This window comes from Dermacentor variabilis, chromosome 1 (genome assembly GCF_050947875.1).
Source record: "Dermacentor variabilis isolate Ectoservices chromosome 1, ASM5094787v1, whole genome shotgun sequence".
Taxonomy (NCBI): Eukaryota; Metazoa; Arthropoda; class Arachnida; order Ixodida; family Ixodidae; genus Dermacentor; species Dermacentor variabilis.
In genome coordinates this window covers 53,676,281-53,698,403 of record NC_134568.1, presented here as the reverse complement: position 1 = coordinate 53,698,403, position 22,123 = coordinate 53,676,281, and the positions used below count along the sequence as shown (strand labels likewise).

The following is a 22,123-nucleotide window of genomic DNA, read 5'->3' as shown; positions in this document are numbered from 1 at the left end:
AATATTTTTCTATCTTTCAAGAAATTTGATACCCATCGCAGCGTTCGACCGTGTAGGCCAAGCTCTAACATACCAGCAAGGACGTGTATGTGACTTACAGTGTCGAATGCTCTTTGAATGTCTAAGAATACTGCTACTGTCACATTTCCGCAGCTTCGTTCATGTTCGACGTATGTGGCAATATATAATACTGCATCCATTGTACACCGATTTTGATGAAAACCGCTCATGTGGTCGGAAAACACATTTGTGTGTTCACACCACCATTGCAGTCGACTGACTATCATCTTCTCCATTAGTTTGGAAAAACAGCTTGTGAGACTGACGGGTTGGTAGGAGTCAAGACAAAGTGGAGTCTTTCCTGGTTTTAGCACTGGAATTACCCGAGCTAATTTCCATGAATCCGGAAGAGTCTCTCTTATGCAGATATCATTAAATATCTCCAAAAGAGTCATTCTTCCTACTGGACCTAGGTTCTTTAACATCACATACGTAACAACATCTGGGCCTGCGGTTGTCTTTGTACGGCATGACGAAAGAGCACTTTTCAATTCATTTAATCTAAACTCACAATCAAGTTGTGGATGTTGTGACATAAAGCACGCACGAACCTTCTGTTCTGCTAGTGTTGTCGAACTTGCAAATTGTAGGCAAGTAAACGGAATTTCTGGTCTGGATATAAGTTGACAAAATTCGTCAGCAACAGGTGTTTCCGGAGTGCTTCGAGCTACGGCAAGAGCTCGAAAGGGATGGCTCTGGGTAACTGGACCACTAAAGGTCGGACAACGGACCATATTCTGGGAACTGGAGTAAACGGAGACAACGACGCGCAGTATTCTCGCCATTTTCTTGTACCTAATTTTTGTAAGCGTCTACGCGAAGTTCACTGAACTTTCTGTGCCATCTTGTAGTCGTCCAGCTTTCCACTGTGGCGGTAAGCCCGTTCTGCGCGCTTTCTAATTGCTCTTAGGCATTCATATTCGCCGTCGACTGCAGCGTATTCATTTGGAACAATGACTTGCTTTGTGCAGATCTTGTAAGACTCACACAATATATTTGCAAAACATTGAAAGTTCGGATTTTCGCCCAATGAATTACTTAAATGGTGCCGAAAACTTTGCCAATTAGTATATTTTGAGTAGCGGCGGGTCCCCTCACTCTGTATGAGGCGATGTTTTACCAGGATCGGAAAATGATCACTACCGTGCGTTTCTATGTCCGTTGACCATTTAAAGCTATCAAGAAGGTCTTGGGAGCAGAGCGTAACATCTATACAGCTTGAGTAACGAAGCCCCGCAAGAACGTTGGAGAGCTGTCATTTAACACAATCAGATTACTTTTGTCTGCGGCAGATTCTATAATGCTTCCACGGGAATCATTATATTCACTGCCCCAGATGACGTTATGTGCGTGGAAGTCCCCACAAACCAGCACATGTGAGTTTGCGATACCAAGCACATTCACCAGGCTGTCTACTGATATTTTGCTAGAACATTGTAGATAAAGACTGATCACTGTGACGCTTGTATTCCTAAAAGATATCTTGCATGCTACGAACTCCGGTATATTTAAATCGCTCGACTGTATTAAATAGGACGGCAGGTCTTTTCTCACGCATAACATCGCTCTGCTACTTCCAGCAATGCGCGATGATTTATACATAACATAGTTCGAAAGACGAAAGTCATCTCGTACACCTGCCTCCTGTATACATAAAACAGGAAAGTTATGTTGAGCTAGTAATTTGCGAAAATCAGCTGACTTATTTCGAAGGCTATTAGCATTCCACTGTAATATGAAAACATTGTTATAACGATTATTCATTGTAAGCCTGCAGTGGAGCTGTTGGTGGTTGTGAAAGCACCAACGAATCCATGGAAAGCAGTGCTTTTACCTCTGGAAGGTTGTTTGCGTGTGGAATGGCACTGAGAATTGCACGCAGAGCTGTGAATAGCATGGGCAGGATCATCTGTCCCACGGGTAAAGACGCGTAATCACCAAACGACGCTGAAGCTCCATGTGTGCTCGAAGCAGATCGCTGAAGAGCTGACTGAGATGGTCGCTGGGATGACAGATGTGGTTGAGGCGAATGTTGAGGTAGTCGCTCAGATGTTAGGTCAGGTTGCTGCGTCAATGGCACAGGGCGTTGTTTAGAAGGTCGGCGAAGTTTACTCGAAGCCTGGGCAAGGTGAGTAGTGTTCTCTGGAGGTGGATCATATCGCTCGCTGTCAGAACGTTGTCGACCTGAGTGCTTTAGAGCTGCAGAATAGTTCATGTTGACCACTTGCTCTTTCTCTTTGTTGGCAGTTGGAGTCGCGCATCTTACAGCATCAAGGTTGGGTGGGGGCGCATTACGAGGAGGCAGCCTTCCATATTTCAACTCATGTCTGCGCAACCTTGAGGCAGCTCTGCTCTGAGGGCACCCGGAGAAGGAAGCTGTATGGTTTCCGCCACAGCTGGCCCACTTTGGCTGACACACAGACTTTCACTCTGAATGGTCGTGGTCTTCTGAGCATATCTTGCAGCGACGTGGACTGCGGCAGTTCTTCGATAACTGTCCACATCTCTGGCAGTTGTAGCATCTCAGAGCAGGGCCGTGATATTCTTCTACGGGATGACTCGTGAAACCTAGATGCACTCGTTGCGGCATTGGTTTGTCTTCTCTGAAATGAAGAATGACAGTTCTCAGAGGGCGTGATTCTACCGCTCCATCTTCTTGGCGATTGTAGCGTGCCTGACGACGGGCAGATGTCATGCCAAAGTCCTTCTGAAAGTCAACCTTAACCTTAACATCGTGGCGCATGTATACTCAACTGGCACATGACATATCTTGCCGGCATTCTTGGTATAAGATGCCGGAATGAATGGTTTGACTCCCAAACCAGCCACTTCGCTCATCGACAATAGATGTCTTGCATATGAGACTGAAGTAATGTTGACAGAGAAACTTCCATCTCTATTTACGCGAAATGACTGTACTTTTTCCTTTGCCGCGGAGACAATTTCCGAAGCAGCGCGGTTTCGATTCGCTTGCCAGAAGTTGCGCCTTTCCTGTGAGGGCCAAAAAACAACTGGAATTCCCTCAGGCCGCTTCTTTTTATACGATACCAAGGCGAACGGCGTTTCATCGCAGTCTATGTCTTCATCTCCACTTAGCTCATAGGTAGATGTCTTGTCGTCGTCAACCCGTGGTTTCTTGGCTTCACTTTCGCTTGCCTCAGCCATATTCACTGAAGGTGCGCTGGAAGGTAGGGCAGCGTTGAGAACTAGCGTCGTCGGCTTGATGACATTAGGCGCGTGTTGTGGCACTTCCGAGTGCGGCGCCGATTCTGCGGCACTGATGCGCCTAGGAACGCGCTGTCGGTCGGACATATGGCTCGTGCCGGTGTTGTTTGCTGCCCACCGCCGTGGCAGGCGTAGATACGCTGCGGAGCGCAGCAAAACCACGCGATACTGTGCGCGATCTCCAGCACACAGGTATCCCACGGGATGTCCGTTCTCTCTGGACAACAGCGAAGTCTCAACACAGCACTGATTCTTGAAGAAAACAGAAAACAATGTCTCACCGAAGAAGCAGCGGCCGCTCGGAGGGACTAAAAGTTCCTTACCGATGCGCCTTCGGCATTACACGTGGTCGCTGCGTTGCCTGCTTTTCCGCTGTTTTCTGAACATCGTGGCGCATGTAAGACGAGATGTGCCGACATTCGCTCTATAGAACTAGTTCCCAAGAATATTATTAGGTGTATTTATTCGCGTGCATCATCCCTGCGCAGGTACATTGGTTGTACTTGTTGCTTCTCTACTGTGCAAATGCGATGTTTGGCTACTTAGAAAAACCTCTGATCTCAAACTCTTGCATATATAAACGAAGCACTATGAAGACACCTAAAGGAAAAAAAAACTAGAACATTTCACAGAGGCATAACAATGGGAACACTCATAAAAAAAGCTACATGCTAAGAACAAAACACCAAGACGCAAATATACCACGCTGTAAGATAAAATGTTATCTTACACGTACCGTGGCAAGTACTAAAAGTACTTGCCACGGTGGCGCAACGGCAATGGCGGCAATGCCTAGCACGAGGCGGCGGGCTCGATACCTGGCCCCATTTCGAAGGGGGCGAAATTCAAGGAACGCCCGTGTACCTAAATTTAGGTGCCCGTTAACAGAACCCCAGGAAGCAACACAATTAATCCGGAGCGCTCCACAATGCAGCGCCCCTCACAGCCCTGTAGTGTTGCTTTGGGTCGTTAAAACCCAAGAACGAACGCAGTCAAAGATGAATATGACAGCTGTCTCCCCCTCCCCTCACCTTATATTGAAGTTCGCCAAGTTAAACACAAGCAAAGCTCGGCTTTAGACCAAATACGATCACTCTATGTTGATGAGCGCAGTTAATGCTAACCATCAGCTCTTTTTCTACATTGCAAATATAATTATTAATTTTAAATGGCTGATTTTTTTACTTAAGTTACTAAAGCAATAAAGCGTTCATGCAACAGCTGTGGAGCATGTCGAGAAATGATCGATAACAGTGTTTATAGCAAGCTAGGTTGTGTGTGGTCCTTTTCTCCGACTCCAAAAGAAAAATGTTCACATGGTCGAGAATGCATATATATATATATATATATATATATATATATATATATATATATATATATATATATATATATATATATATATATATATATATATATATATATATATATGCTGTTTTTACGCAGTCCTTAAGTAGTATTTAAAAATAGGCGTCTTCAAATAAAAGGACGGTTTCTTGGGATCCAGTGCGCTGGGACAGCGAGCAGCACGCATCCGCAGCGCCCTGGCTGCCCGCTGCTGGGTCACGTAGGCAAAATGTCACTTCCGGAGGTGCGGTTTTGACGCTTGCCTGCAGCCTCCCAGATTCAGTTTCGCGCGCTTTGATAGCCGAAATTCGTCGTAGCAGAGTTCCACAGGCAATCGCGTTTTTCCAGATCGAAAAGTTGATATCGCTTCAATTTCCGAATTACGATGAGGCCGTTGAAACTAAAAGCTTTAAAAGTAATTAATATATTTTTGTTCATTTGACAAATTACCCCGTGTCACCCATCATCCCGCGGTCGCCACCACTGACTGCTTGTGCGTGCGTGCGTGCGTGCGTGCGTGCGTGCGTGCGCGCGCGCGGGCGTGTGTGTGCGCGCGCGCGCGCGTGTGTGTGTGTGTGTGTGTGTCGCATCTGCCCTGCGTTGCGCTGTTCTATAAAGGATTTCCAACTATCCCATGATATATATCATGTCACCACGCGTCCATGCTCCAGCGATAGCAATGGGCTCAAACACAAAACCTCGCCTCTGAGCGCGCTCTAGGTCTTAGGCATTTATGGCTGTGCGTTTCGTACAGGCCGCATACAGATGGGTGTCAAGAGTTGCTGACGCGTAAGGGAAAGGCAGAGGCCGCTTAATCCCAGTGCCATGAGCGACGTTAGTTAAAGGGGATCTACGTTTGAGAGCGTTGCAATCACTGGCGCGAGGACACGTTGCGACGAGGTATTTTTCTTTTTTAATTTCGCGGAATTTTTCTTTAGTTGAAAGAAAGGTGCACGTAAGGTCAAGCAAGTTGCGTGAAACGCTATTATCGGTAATTTTTCTACATCCTCCACACCTTTTCTTTGACTTATAAATACCAGTGAGTGAAAGTAATTAAACGTTACATAATTGAACGTAGATATGTAAATATACTTATAAAAGAAAACTTCCGACTAGCACGGACAACGTTCAGCAACATACAGTGAGTGCCTCTCACAGAACGGTCACGGTTACTTTTTATTTTCTGGCGATATTTAATCAATACAGCCGCTATATCTTGTCGTCTACGCCTCAACAAGCCAATGACGATACTTTCCGTCACAAGCGGAAGGAAACATGACACCGCCAACTGGCGACGATTTGCACGCAGCAAACACCAGCGAGTGCGATCCGGCACAGTCAATCCGAGCCTGGTGCGCATCGTCGATCCCGCGCATTTCGCAATTATCTCCCGGTGCGTGCCAGCTGCGCTGTAGTACACCGGCACTTAGAGAAAGAGACAATCTTGAGCAGGGATACGTTATACCACCACAGCGACGTTCACTCAGGCCACGTTAAAGCGTCAGTGATAAGGTCACTGTCTTTAGTCTAAAGGCAGGGGCTGGCGCGAACGCCAAGCCCCACTACGAAAAATTGAATGCTCCAGCTACCCCGATTTGGAGAAGTGGCGCGCTTCAACCGACCGCAGTGCAATGAACGGCCTCCGCACGAGGCCGCGGTTCCATAGATCGCCGCTTGCCCAGCACCAGGTAAGTATACCACAGCAGGCGTCGGGAAACCAGGCCATACGAAGAACGACACTATGGGGAGCAAGTGAACGACTCGGTTTCAGAATAAATCAGAAGTACCCAAAAACATTAAATGCATTTGAGTGACAACCACCTGGCAAAAGGCAGTCGCCTTCACAATTCTCCAAATTAGGTTAGTAAAATTTTGGTAAAATTAAGGTACAAAAGGTGAATTAAGCCGAGTAGTACGTATAACATAAAACGGCTGTACTGATCACAGCTGCAAGGCCGACCCACATAGGTCCCGAATCCTCGGGCGAAAAGCGGTTAGGAACAATCTGTAACCGACATCAGCAAGGGTGGTTATGGGAGCAGCGATTGAAGCGCGACTCTGGGAACGAACATTGGGAAAGAAAAAAAAAGCGTTTTTTTTTTAAATTAAAGCGAGACACAGTAACATTCATTCGACGAATATGAACTTCCTAATGGATTTTAAATATGTGTGATGAGTAAATAAAAGACAGCTCTATTTTATTTTATCGTTATCAATAAATGCATACCGTTTTTCAGCGCCCATCGTGACGCCGCTATCACTTACTTGCAATGCAGCTCTAGAAGTGTGCAGTAAGGCGCGCTCGAAAAGTTCACCTGTTACAATACGCCCCCCTAGCGCGTCGTGCTGTTTTGCTGGTCAAAGTTTGTCTGAATTTGGCGACGCGGGTAGACTCTTCGTTTCTCAGCCTGTTCAGTCGAAAGTAGTGAGTTACGACTACCAGATAATTGTTCACTTTAGCTGATTTCGTGCGACTGCGCTGGCCGACGGGCTTGACGTCCAGCGATAGGACCAGCACTTCACACCTAAAGCTTTCGTCGGCCTCCAAAGAAAGTTTGTTCTGTGCAGGGGTGCGATTCCGACACCCGTACGGCTGGCCTTTCCCTGCATCGCTTTCTGCGCTGAAAGCTCGCAACGCCCCTCAAGTCGAATGGTGGGGCATGTGAATATACAGCTCTAATGGCCGGCCACCGACGTAAATTTCGCGTCTTCGAGAGCGAAATGACGTCACTTCTGTGTTTAACGGATATGGCATCGCATTATTTTTTCTTCCGCCGTCAGCGTTCCCTCATCACACAGATGGCGCTAAGCCCCATGAACTGCCGATGAACCGCCACGTTTTGTACGTATGAAATTTTTTTTGTCTTGTTGCATAATACTTGTTTTACGTTATTGTAGCTTGTTTTCCGCTTACCCAATGCTTTTGTGAAAGCCCGTTAGGTATTCATAAATAAAAAAAATTTTTTAAAGAAATAAAATAAGCATGTCGTAAGTATATATACGCGGATGAGACACGTGGATTTTCGTGTCGCGTGTATTTAACATTTCAATGATACTCTTCACAATTATGATAGTGCCTGCTTGGGCGGAAACAACAATGAGCTAATAAATGAGTAAAGAATTGCATAGTCATCGTTTCATGCACAATTACCTCGTTCCATCCGAAACTGCGGCACGCAGCAGGTAATGGACAGTTTTCGTGTAGCGTATATAGCAGCAAGCGCAAAAAGTTAGCCTTAGCGTTGCGTGCTCCACACTGCGCATGCGCTGGAGCTAAAGGGTGGGTAAACGGTGCTGGAACTCTTACGTACGTGCACTGTTCTCGGATTCAGCGTTCAACGCTAACACAGGTGTGGGACGCATTACGTAGGGCAACATGGCGTCACTTCGAGCCACCCGTTTCGAATGTATCGAGCCGTCGGCCTGCCCTGTTCGGCTCATTCGTTCTCATTAATGCTCATATGTGCTTTAAATTTGTGTGACGATGCTTCGACAGCCGCGTACTGATGACGAATGGGCGTTGTTTTCGAGATACATTCTGAATCCACCACACAGTAGACTTAACGAGAGAGTTAGCCCATGTTTTCTTTATACGGGTCGAGATGGCGCCAACGCCTGTATTTCTCTCATTTGCTTGACCTAGTTACACACTTGCGGATTCGGCATTGCATTAGCTATACGTATTACAGTGGTTCTTTAGTGCTGGAACTGTGCGAGAAACAGAACCTTGTAGTATTTACCAGGGAAAACAAATGCCATGCACAAGTAACGAGGCAATTCGGAAATAAGCAGTCATGTATCGACTATGCCTTAGTTTCAGACCGCGTTTACGAGCGACTAGACCAAATGACAAAAGATGATCAAGGAACAGATAGCCTGGGCACCGATCCCAAGCGTATAACCTGAAGTTTTGGGAGAGGCACCGACGCAAGACAAAAAGCAGCCGCAACAGCAGGATACCTAAAGCTTAACGAAAAGCAAATAGCAAAAATAGCAAAAGGCGCAGAGAAGGAAGAGGAGGCATTGCCTACAGCAGTCTGGGTTTACGAGGAACTCGTATAGGTAATGGACCAGGAGATAATACAAACAGGGTTTAATAATTGCTGCAATGGAAAGAGAAGATCACACAAGTGGCAGAAGAATAAAAAAAGCAAGCTATAGAAGAGCGTAAGAAAGCCCCCAGGGATCGTCGAGAAGGCGAAAGTTGGGATTACGCGAAGAAGTGCTACTTAGATGGAACATGTACCGGGAAAAAAATTGTGGCGAGCGAGCTAATGCAACGAAAAATTAAATTTGCAAGTGGAACTTAGGTGCATAACATTAGCAAAACAGACAAGAGCGCTCTAAAAATATTCTCTAACCGTGTGACAGCATTCTGAGCTTCAACTAAAAATTCCCGAACGGCCGTAAGGAATGAAGCCGGTCACATACTTGAAGGAGATGATGCTCTGCGATGCATCAGAGACGTTATTATGGATGACTTCGGCTCGAAAGAAAGCGTAGTTCAGATTCAAATAGATCCATCAACAACAGAGAAGCCTGACAGATCAACATTTAGCGTAGTAAGTTTTTACCGAAGAAAAGCAAAAAAAGATGTGCTAATAACATGGCTGTAGGACCTGATGAAATTACAATACAAATCAAACAGCCTGGTCAAAAGAACAAGGCACGGCTGGTTAATGCCACAGAGCAAGTGATTAAAACGAGGCAAATTTCTTGGGTGGAGTGAAAGTAAGATGAACCTCATCTACAGAAGCAAGTGTGATACGGATAAGTCGAGCTAGCGCAGGCTACTTACTGCAACGTTTGTGATGTATATATAATGGTAATGCAAGCCATAACACTAGAGCTGTCGAAGGAGGTGGAGAAAGACAATATACTGGGGGAACTACAACATAGGTTCAGACCAGCCAGATGCCTAGAAGATATATTCGTACTAACTCCGTGCATAGATATTTTAATAGCTCGGAGTAGACAGTTTATGGATAACATTTCTAGAGGAATGCAGCTATTATAACCCATACAGCACTTTAAGGCTACAATAAATACGAGGTTCTGCAGGGACTTCGTAAATGTGTAAATGGGTTATGTGCTTTAAGTTAGACATCTTATCGGAGTTCGAGGTTAACCAGAGGTCAGTATAGGCTGAGTGGCTTTGGGGGCCCACGTTAAAATTACAAAGGAGACAGTTAAGACTTGAGACTGACTCCAACCAAATAATTGAATTTTATTAGCCCGACGTTTCGGAGCCCATTCGGCTCCTTCTTCAGGCGGTTGTTCTTCGGGGGATGGCGGCGTGCGCTTTTAAAGCGTCTTTTCTAAAGAAAGGAAGGGGGAGCACGGGAGGTGGGGAGACTTCACAGACAGAAAGATGGGGGGAAACAAAATGAGGGGGGGGGGGGTTGTTGACGGCTGCCGTGGTGCTGGGATGACCGGTGCTGGGGAGAGTGCTCGCGAGGGTGCCCTTGATGGGAGGCGGGGGGAGGGGGAGGTTACAGGGTCGCGCCGACGTTTTTGTGTTGGTGAAACAAGCGGGAGTCTACCTGGCTGTGCGTCCTTTTTTTCTTTTCGTCATGTCAAGCGGCACACCACCAGCCCCCGAAGAACAACCCCCTGAAGAAGGAGCCGAATGGGCTCCGAAACGTCGTGCTAATAAAATTCAGTTATTTGGTTGGAGTCAGTCTCAAGTCCTAATCAATTTCCCAACCAGACAGGCAATTCTGTCGAAATGTTTAGCTTCAAAGGAGACAGTGCAAGGTAATATGCGTTGGGCTTCTTTTGAAGTCAGAGACGCGCAAAGCAAAATTTGTCCTCAGGAAGGACTAATAAGCATGAATAAAGATAAATTCCTTGCTAAATGCACAAATACCTTTACTTTCATATCGAGGTCACGGAATGGAGGAAGATGTCAAGAAAGTTCGCAACCAAGTAAAGGGTTATTGAAAGGGTAAATAGACAACCAGAAGTCATTAAAAAGAAAGTGAAAGAAAAAGAGGCCGTCAATTGGATGCAACGGATGGAAACAAAAAAAGACCATGGAGAATTACAAAAGCGGCGAGATAGAAATCAGGAGTAAAAATCGGTATGATAACGCAAAGGGCAGTGCCTTGCTATTTCAGGCCCGAACTGGCTGCCTGAAGACAAAAACATACCCGAGCAAGTATACGCCACATGGGCGTATAACGTAAAACTATTCCAATATGTTTTTATTCCAATCTCCTGACGTCAACTTTGCGTAACCACCGACGCAAGCATCGGGCGGTCCGCCACAGGGTTGTCTGAACAAACCAGTCAAATGCTCCCCTCGATCATAAGAGGTCATTTTTGTTTGCTTGAAAAACGAATAACATTGCTTGAACTGAGCCGCTTGTCTTATCTAATTGGCTCACAAGAGGCGAGGAGTACGCTCAAGTGGAGATGGATTCGATGGGGCCGAGCCACTGCACTGAATATCGATAACCGGATGAAGAGGGTGGTGCCGGCGTCTGCGATTGGTCCGCTTTCTCTTACTTAGCTCGTGGTGGCTCGTCGACAATCACGGCGGCATGCAACGGAAGCTTAAGAAAGACGCTAAAACGGATCCTCAGCAAAGAAGAGTGGGCAGAACGAGGTTGTAAACGTGCCGAAAGTTCTCGAAAACGTTACACGGCCACGCAAAAACATTTATTGTACACAAATAAACCCATGCTTTCCGGCAGGGGCGAGTAGCCAGTGCCAAAGCGATTGGCGACAGCCATCTTTTATTCCTTTCGGAACGGGGCAGCCTGCGGCTATTTATTAGAAACTTCAGTTTTGTTCGGCATATTAATGCATCTTTAACGCGTACGTGTCACTTTGACGTGGTAAGTTTTTGCGCTTTTGTGACGTCGCGTGAGAGGCAGGTGAAGTGGGTGCAGCCCGAAAACTTTTGACCAATAGCCGAGGGCTAATGGCAAAAAGGCGGCGAATCAGAAACAACTATTTTTGTTTTGTTCAGTGAAATCATCCATAATAAGTGTATACACGTCATATCAGATGGGGAGCTATCGCGCTTTTCATGAGGTCGCGTGATAGACAGGTGAAGTGGGGGTGGTCCAAAAAGTTTTCGGCCAATCGCGGTGGGCTGACTGCAGAATTGGAATAGAAAAGTTGGGAATAGTTTTACGTTATAGCGCCCCAGGATGATACTTGTGTTTCCTGTAACAAAATCCCAGAAACCATTCGACGCACAGTAATGGAATAATAAGATGTTGAGCCATCGAGACACGTGGAGAGTGTCCACCTTCCTGAAGCATTGCGATTCAAAGGAGATGGAAGGATAAACTGGTCAGCAGTCGATATAAGCAAGAGATCATCAGAGGATTGGGTAATGAGACGCTGGGAAGAGATTGATAAAACTGGAGTCATTGCAAGCATGGTTTAGACGTAGAACCATAGACGTTTTAAATACGAAAGTGAAGATCGACATCATATAGGCAAAGGCTAGATAGCGATAATTTTAGTAAAACCTGAATAAATCAAGCAAACTAGGAGATCATTCGTCTCCGCCCCGTTTCAAAGGGTATGCCACTAAACACTACCACTAACACCACCACTAACACCATCACCACCACCACCACTGCCACCATCATCATCATTATCGGAGATTCAAAGAAGATGGATACTGTAACGTGTCAGCAGCCGTGACAAGTAAGAGAGGTTTAGAGTATTGGCGGGAAAAAAAGCAGGGAAAAGATTGAGGGAACCGGAGTCATAGCACTCTTAGGTGACGGTACAACATAGTGATAGAGGTGTGAAATACGAAAGTTAAAATCGAGTAAGATAGGCAAAAGGCTATAGATGGCGATATGTGTAATAAAACCTGATTAAATCGAGCAGGGTCGACTATTTGTATGGGGTGGCGACTATTTGTCGATGCCCCGTATTAAAGGGGATGCCAATAAACATCATGATCATCATCGAGTGCAGGAAAAGCTTTGAGTAGAGGATTGCTGTTCTTTTTTCTACTTAGGCGCTGGATGTATCAACATTCTTGCTTTCCGCAAAATGGTTTGTATTTCTGCAAAATGGTTGTATTGTGTCACATTAAAGGTAGCAAGAAAAATTCCTTTCTTCGTGATGAAATTAACCAAAATAAGCTTAATTGGCCCAACATTAGCTGTGTTTGTGGTTTACGAACGTGACCAGGTGAGCGTGCAAAACAGTACATCAGCTAACTATATGGCCTTCAAGATTTACGACACCGTGTTTTTTTAGGGTGCTTCGGTGCTCGCGCCCTGAAGTTCACGTACTTGAAGTTTGCAGTGCACATGTCTGCGTTCAAGCCCAACTCTCCGGACAAAAAGCTAGGGCTTTCGCAACCCATGCTCCATGTTTCGCTGTCGAGCAGTACGACTTTGCAGGGTCATTACTTGCTCACACATCTGACACGCTAGAGAAATGCAAATTTTACCATGTCTCCGATAACCCGAATCGAAACTTGGTGCGTGAATTTGGCCGCTTGCAGAAGAGTAACATGTGAACTCTGACATAGAAGTTAACACTGGCGCTCGAGCGAAGGTCAATCTGTAGCATTCCTTCTGTAAACAATAGTTCTGTCCTGTTACTGGCGTTGGAAGTACACGCGAGAGTGTGTGTGGCCTTGCAGTTACTCAGCGCCGTCATTGACTAGGGGCTGTGGTGTCTGTTCGAGGAGTTTGCGTGATTTTAGTTTTTTTTTCTCTAAGATTGGTGGCACCCGGAAATGAACAGAAATGAAATCTGAGCAGCTTTAATCACAACTCTAACCAGGGCGGTATTCATTTTGGTTCGATAACCCTAATTTGTATTCGTATAATGTTATTTTCAAGGTACGCGGTCTTACAAAAAGTAAGAAAGAGCTATCGTTTCTTAATAAATACGGGTATTGCCTTTTTTTTTCGTTAATAGCACGGACGACTCTGAACGTGTAGTGAACTTGTAGCAAGGTAACGGCTTACTGAAAATAAGTATAGGAAGGATGTACGAGCGCACATGGTGAGCCAACAAGAGAAGTAAGCGAAGTGAGCCTCCTCGTGAGTTCAAAGCACATAAAAGCAAGAGCTGCGGGAAGTCAAATAACTTTATCGAAAGAACGGCGGGATTTCAGGAGACAGCCAACCCCAAGTGCTGATGCTGAGAAGATTAAAACTATGAGCACTGGGCTACGAATTCGAGGCAAGCGCAGAAATGGCGAACACAAACGTGGGTGCACGGGATGGAGCAAGAAAGAAGGCCCACACTCACTTCCTGTACACTGGCGCTTCCTTGTTGTTGTTCTTTCTTGTTTGTTTCTTTCAAGGTCAAAGGGTGAGAAACAGCTGGCGATGCTGTGCTCGTTCAGCATAAGGAGCCGAGCACGCACAGCGAAACAAGGACCGCGCGGTTCCTTTCAGCGGAAACGTTGTCCCACTCGAGCGGGCACAGTGCAAGCTCTCGTGCAGTGGCTGGTGTGCGTTCGCACGTGTATACAGTCCCCGGCCTCATTACGGCTATCTACACAGTGAAAATGGGCGGCACGCTTGAAGGCGGAGCGGTCGAAGGATAAAAAACAAATGAGTGCAGAGTGAATTTAAGTTCTCGCACAGAGATAACGAAAGAATCCCAGTTATATTTCCAGGAAGAAGCGCGGAAGAAATCTTTGTCCACTTCCGCGATTCTGGCCACGTGTCCCTAATTGCTTTCCTAGGGCAACATTAGGAGTAGGAGTATAGGAAAAGGCTCCGCGTGGGCCCCCTCGATTTCGCTTTCTTAGCGTGTGTGTTGAGATCGTCGTGAGAAGTTTCTGGATGGGTGGAACAAAAAATAAATACAAGTTTGGCGTGAAGCTATTGCAGTTTCTCCTATTTAATCTTTTTTTTTTCTTTTCTTTTTGCCGGCTCTATGGTCTGATTAAGCTGATTGTGAGTCCGCTCGACGATTATATGAGACGAGAATATTTGGACAATCCTTGTAATATTTATATTTAACCTTCACTGGAGGGTCCTGTTGCACTCTTGTACATTGAGACCCTGGTCTGTATAATTTATGTGCTGTAAAAAACCTCCAATGTGTTATTACAATTGATTTATCGATTTAAACGTTATCTATTCCTATTAAGCTTTCTCTTTTCCCTCTCTCTTTCACTTTCTCTCTCTCTCTCTCTCTCTTGAGCAAACGGGCTTGTTCCTAAGTGTTCGTGGGACACCGCTGAAGCTTTTTGCAAAACAGTAGATATTTTTCAACAGTGCGACACACGCTCATTCTTCAAGTACTTTGTCCTATGCTGCTTTCCTTTGTCCCATGTCGCAGCACTAATCAACACGCTGCTATATTTCTGTGTTGTCATGATCTATTTGGACTGTGAGAGCCCGGGTGTGGACACTCAGCTTTGGTAGCTTTAGTACGGACTAGATATTCCGTTGCATTATTATACTTCTCTTGACGGACAACAAACTGGGTCGTGGTCGAAAACAACAACCTGGGTCTCTCAAAACTCGCCCTGCTGCTATGATTAGCGTTGACTTTGTGTAGTCATGGTGCTCTTTAAAATGTGCCAGTGAGTCTTGAAGGCAGCAGGCTGCTAGGATTATAGGCTATTCTTTAATTTAGCTTCATTTTTTTATTCGTTGTTCCGAATGTCCAGTTCTCTAACGTCGCCATGCGAGAACCCATACATTAATGAAAACTGCAGCCTTGAGGGTGTTTTCTCGTGTCTATAACTCACCCGCTCACACCCACTGAAAAGAGTGTTTAGGCGAACTAATACACCAATTTAAACGGGGGATGTTGTGGAATCACACCCTATTCTCCAATGCGTGTTTTGCTGAAATCCACACAACACTTTATTTTCGCAGCGATATCTTTTACCCTATAACTGCCCCAGTCTTTCGGACGTCCACCGAAGTAATCCCGAAGTGTTTTCCAAGACGCTCATAAAAAGAAAAAGAACGCGAAAAAAGAAAAAGGCTGCACAGCCTAGGTTAGAATTGGGGAGCTACAGGTTGCGAACCCGAAGTGTTACCTCTCGACCGCTCCGCAAACATAACTACAGGGAACAATACATCACCTTCAGAGTGCAGTAGTGCCTTTAGCTCATTTGATAGGCTGACGGCAGGTGATTTAGTTTATCTATAAATTGGCACCAAGGGGATGTGATTAAGCGAAGCTACAAGTAAGATGTGAAAGGCAGCAAGGCGAGAAGAGGACAAAGTGGTTGTGTCCTTCAACTGTACGAACGGGGGACACCACCTCCACAATAAATGCTGCAGACTTAGCGGTAGAAGAGTAATCCGCATGCACGTGCGCGTGTTTATTGCAACCGACACTGCATGAAACAGCGCAAGAATTACTGAGCAGAATATTGCACCGGCTCCGATGGTACACCAAAAGAGATGCGCCTGAAGAACTATGACTGGCGGACGCAATATGAATCGTTACAATCGGTAGCTGATCTATAAAACAACAGCAAGCTGAAACAACCTAAATGAAGCCACTGGTTAGATACGATAGATAAGGTAGGAAATAAAAGAAAAAGCTACGTCTTTCCTCCTCAGCATTCTGTACACGATGTACATGCACTAGTAAAGTGACATTCATAGCCTATACTGTGGGCGTACGACGGGTAAAAACCTGGCTTGGCGCACTGGTAAAATGCACTGATTGTACACCATCCTTTTCAATGATAATGGTATGCATGCAGTCAGGAGCTGGCAATGTCTGCCGTATGCAATCCCACCCACTCTTATTCTTCTGTGAATTTCCTTCTCATGATCAGGGTTCCCTGTGATTAATTGACCTAGGTAAACATACTCCTTCACAGAGTCTACAGGCCGACTGGCGATCCTGAACTCTTGTTCCTTTGCCCGGCTATTTATTATTAGCTTTGTCTTCTGCATATTATTCTTCAAAACCACTCTTATACTCTCCCTGTTAAGGTCGTCAATCATTTGTTGTAACTCGTCTGCGTTGTTGCAGAATAGAACGATGTTATCGGCAAACCGGAGGTTGCTGAGATATTCGCCGTAGATCTTTACTCCTGAGCCTTCCCAGTTTAATAGCTTCAATATTTCTTCCAAGCACGCAGTGAATAGCAATGGAGAGGTTGTGTTTCCTTGTCTCCCTGTCCCTGTCTGGAGTAACAGGGCAATATAAACACCACAGTGAGCACCGTTACGCCTCTCCCCGACCAACCTCTTTTTCGTTCCATTTTGGTGAAGTTTACGGCAATGATTTCAGTTTTTTCTCTACTGCACCACCGCCATGTTGTTGTCGCCGCGGCAGGTTTTCAACACACGTAGCTGATGTGCATGTTGTCACGTTAAAGTGATGGGTGCACGAAGGCAAACGGAAACGAATAGTTTCAAAATATGTAAACAGTTTTTTGGGCTAAACTCGTCCTGCAAAGGAAAATGAAGATCAGTAGTGATTGCGGTCATAACCTTTCCGTTTTGCTGTACTTTCTTTCGTAATCTCTCTTTCACACTCTGATAGCACAGTCTATCGGAGCAATGACGATGCTAGTAGGCCCCTTATTTAAAGGGCGCGATCGCGCAGATTAGTGAGCGAGCCGTGGTGAACATGATCGCTTCAGAACGCTAAATTGATAGGCACCCATCGGAGGGTTTTACGTTAAAAAAAGAACGCATAGGATATAAGGAACGAGATTATTTTTGAGCTGCAGGCTGAATTTTTAAACCACCTGGGTATTTTTAGCGAGCACCCGTATCCACCTAAACGAGCGTTTTTTGCATTCAGCCTCGTTTTGATCGCAGTAGCTGGAGCCGCAATTGAACCCGCCATCTTAGATGTTGAACTTCATAACCACTTATCCCACTACGGCGCGCCCTTCAAGAATGCGATACCTGGATCGCGTACTCTTAATGCCAAGCATTCTTGTCGAATGTAGACTGGAATTTTTCTACTGAGCATCTATAACCGTTTTCGTAGGCAGCTCCCGAAGGCAGCGCAGTCTAACTCGAGGTCCCAAACAGTCACCTTGGACTGAAGTCGGAGCGCAACAGTTATTATCAGACTCCAAGAAGGCGCTGAATGTGACTTTCAGACCTAGTATAGAGCACCGATGAAACAATATGCAAACACTTATCGCTTGGCACATCCGCTCTCGGTTTCTAGACATAGCGTACCTGGGTTCTTCCTCAAGTACGCATTGACGTCAGAAATCACACACATTGGGCTTCCGCCCTAAGCGATGAGTCCACCATGTGGAGCCGTTAGTGATGTCACCTGTCATGACACGATCGAAATCACAATCAGTGAACCAGCGGACGTTGAGTAATGTCAAGTGATATACTTATGTAACATTATACATAATCGTAATTGCTAACACTGCAATGTTATCAAAACATTTCATCTTCACAGCCTCCGGTGTATGTTTCACTTCATAATATTACCATGGTTCATGAGCACCCTTCTACGACTATACAACAGTGCTGATATGGTAAAGAACCACCAAACTACGAAACATTAATGCGCAATAATTAGATTACGTAGTGCCCAAATAGAGTTGCGGCAGCCAATTTTTTTGTAATAAGTGCACCATTCTAGGACTGCCTGATACCGCGTGTGCGTTTCAAGCGGAAACTAAAGAGCGACACTGAGAGATAACGTGCAGAACCAAACGGATGGGAGAAAGAACATCAAACTAAATCAGCACATATAGCCAAACATTACATATCGTCTCTTGTTTTAACAAATATAGAGCATGGAAGAGTCAACCAGCGCTACATCAAACTAGCAGCTAAATTCCAAGGCAAAATTTTAAGCACTTGAGTGAGTCGTTGAGAGCACGGACGTGCTGATACACACTGCAGTAAAAAAATGTCGCGGCCATCCCATGCACTGTGGGAATCGAGGTAAGCGAAGCTTTGTGGGATGTTTGCGTTAAATAACAACAATTGACGGTGGTGCTGACGGCACACGACAGTCGTGAAGCTATATTTTACGCTACCTTGCGCGCCGCAGTTCTGGTGGTCCACGTAGTGCACAGGCGGTCCTGTGTCCTTCTATGTCTCGCGTTGTTTTCGCGCTGATTAATAGGTATACACAGAACAAACAGCAAAACTTGTTTGATCGAGGCGTTGTCACGCGCCATTCTTCGCAGCCTGAGAGGAGGTTAACAGAGTCATCGTCTCACACTGAGCATCGCATCGCGGCTGAAGTGTTTATTTCTCGGACAACCACATACGTAGTGTCGTCTTGACGCTGCGGTGCTTTAATGCGGCTTTGCGTCCGCGCGCCCTGCGTCAGTTGCCTGCATGAGCAAACTTTCACAGTGTCCATTTTATAGAAATAGAAAATATATATCGTACCGTACTTCTAATTAATGTCTCTCCCAGTTTGCCATAAAATGTCGCCATCTATAGCAATAACGCTCCCTTTATTCAAGACACCCAAAAACGAGCCATGCTTTCTGCCGGCACCTTTCCGCTCTCCCGCACTCCTCCCACGTGTGCGAGCTGCCACCAGCAAAGAATGGCACTTGTTTCGTGACTGCGTTGGCTCCACCCATTCTCTGCCTCGTATCTCCATCTACCATTCTATCTATCTCCGTTCTGAACTGTTGCGTGCGAGCACAAAAGTAAGCGATGGTGTGTCTGTGATGCTTTTGCGGGGCGATCAGGCCTAATTCCAGCAGTCCAGCTGGCACTGTAGCAATGCCCAGGGAGCTCTCGTTGGGACAGTCTCGTGGACACCAAATAAGGAATGCTTTTTGACGTCACCTTCTCCCCTCTAACATGCTTCTGCAATGTAGATTTACTCGTTCTCAACCACCTCCTACGCGGCGTGCAAGACAGCAGCAGCAGGAGCTGTGGAAAAGTCGAAGGAAGTGAAAAAAAGCTTCGCTTTATTCTCACACATGATAAAGAGAACGCTCAGAACGAGTTTTCCAGTGAACTGAGCAAGCTGCACGCTTAAGGGTTCGCGAATGTGCTGCACGTTCTCGAGTTGTGTTCTTCAGCAATACAGTCAACGTTCAATTCAGTGGGGAGGTGACGCATGAGCTAGTCAAAAGCAAACCACTGTTCTCCATCCATGCGATAATAAAGTTATAGCAGCCCCGCTGTGTCATGCGCATAGGTCATACAAGATAAGACGAACAGCAAAGCATGAAGGTTGGTTGCTGTAAGCTTGACCTGAATTTCCATAACTAAAATAACTTGAGAACTAGGGGGTAAAAGCAGCAAGGCAGGGGTAAAAGAAAAAAAAAGATATATGGTGGCAAGAAATAAGTAAGGAAACCAAGGAGTGAACGTGGTGAAAGCGAGCAGAGTATTGTTCTTGGAACAGCGGTAGTTTGCTTGCATGGGTGATTCAATGAATGAGCTTTCCGGAAGTGGAAGAGCAAGAGCAGCTGTCAGATCGGTGAACGAGCTCAAATTGCCCGTTGAAAGCTGAGAGAGAATCGAAGGTTGAAGGGGCAAACCTCCGTGTATAATATCGCCCGCAGCTCATATCCATAACCAGGTATATCCCTTTCTGACAGAGGCACCAGCTGTGATTTTTTGGTAAGTTGCTTCTTTCTGCAAGCTTAAGCGAGAAAACTTATCGTCCGATCCGCGAACTCCCAAACAGCTAAAAAGCCTGGCATTTTCTCATTCGTACCATAAATATACGTATCTTATTTTTCCTTTCTGGTATTGTCTTTTTCATTGTGCACCGGGGTGCTGGAAGCTGGACTGTAGCAGTCAACAGAATAGTGCTTTGTACAAATTGCCGGGATAGTGGGCTGTTTCAGCAGCGGCGGCTTCGGGAGATATATCGAGTTGCAACGTGACCGGCTCTCTGATGCTTCTAGGGAGAATGGCTATTTTCCGGCACCAGAGCTCCATAAGGACCTAGATATCGGATTCATTTTGTCTTCCTTGAGATATATTGTCGTAGATTTGCTAATCGTTATCATCGCCTGCCAACTTTCTATCTCCCCTTCTTTCCCAGGCGCGCTTAGCAGCCTTCATAACTTTCTCTACCCATACATCTAAGAGGCGCACTTATGGCGAGCACGGGGTGGCCAGTAGAAATAATTTATTCGGAGGGCGTGGGTCGAAAGTGCACATTCGAATCATCAAAACATTCACGAAAAAGCTGCACACAACTGTCAATCACGCCCCTTCACGCACATATCCAAAGTTCACATGGGATAACGTACTATGCTCATTTCCTGGAGGTGTGAACGCCTAAAAACTTCATGAGAGTTTTTCTTAAAATCGGGGGCTCAATCCTCAGAGCAAAGTAATAATAATAATAATAATAATAATAATAATAATAATAATAATAATAATAATAATAATAATAATAATAATAATAATAATCGGAAGTCTAATGTGCTCGTCAAAGAACACGCAAAGCGGTAGGTGATTCAAAGTCAACGCATAAGGGTATACGTTGACAACAAATGCCCTGTATGATGCGCAGAAGCACTTTCGGGTGGCACGCTAAGGAAATCTTCCTGAGTGGTTCAGCCGAATAGCCTGCTCAAAAGGTTACCGCGACTGAGATATTATTAAGTTACTCGAATCGTTAATCGACCAAATCCTCAAGCCCTAGGAAGCCTTTTAGAGCAGGTTTTTCAAGCGGGATTAAAAAAAACAATCTGAGGCAGGTGGTCACAAGTCATTCGTGTGGGAACTCCCTATTTACATATTGACCACGTTGTATGGTTGTGACACAACACATCGAGCATGAAGGCTTTAGAGAGCGTATAGGAACCTCGCCATATTTATAGAGAACAAGAGACCAATCGAAATGGAACATGTGGAAGTGACAACCTGCGACAGCACTGGAACAAGGCACGAAGCACTATACGCATAAGGTCGGTAAAATTTTTTTTTACATTATTGTGAATACTTTAAATCTTAGATTAAGAACGATGACGGCCGCTGGCGACAACGGCAGCAATATAATTTACTGTACTATCGGAAGGGCGCCATTCGAAACGGATACAAATTGCAACATATTATGTTAGAAGTAGCAGTGTACTATCGGAATGGCACCATTCGAAACGGATACAAATTGCAACATATTATGTTAGACGCAGCTTATTAACGAAATGTCAAAGGTGGCAGTCATGTCCATAAACAAATGTGGAGATAATTTACACCAAAACACTTCAACAGGCAAAAAAATATTTACATATTTACATTATCACAGCCAGCATATATACCCATATATACAAATGGAAAAGCGTGTGCCGATATCGAAATGCCGCACGGGGCACTAAACGCAATGTACTATATTTGAATGCATGGGAAGTGCGTCCCGCTGCCAAGTGGTGGGACGGGGGCTAATGTGAGCGCGGTGGACCGTATGCTTTTACTTCATTCTTTCAGGGAAATATGGTGGCAAGCTCAATGAGTCAACAATAAGCAGAGACTACATGTGCGCGTCATATAACTTAACCATGTATCTCGACTCCCCATTTTATCTTCTGGAGAAAATTTGCTTACACATACAGGTAGCGCCAAAAACTGACATGCACCCGCGGTCAGATTGCTTTAGA

The 22,123-nt window shown here is 45.4% G+C and overlaps 1 protein-coding gene and 1 non-coding gene across 2 annotated transcripts in view; one reads left to right on the top strand and one right to left on the bottom strand.

The window, feature by feature from the left end:
- Positions 1-22,123, top strand: part of LOC142573844 (RYamide receptor-like) — a 360,940-nt gene that overhangs the window by 55,512 nt on the left and 283,305 nt on the right. The gene's annotated exons all lie outside the window — the stretch shown is intronic.
- On the bottom strand, positions 6,164-6,325 carry LOC142568256 (U1 spliceosomal RNA). Its single transcript, XR_012825384.1, has one exon. It is a non-coding gene; the product is annotated as a U1 spliceosomal RNA (small nuclear RNA).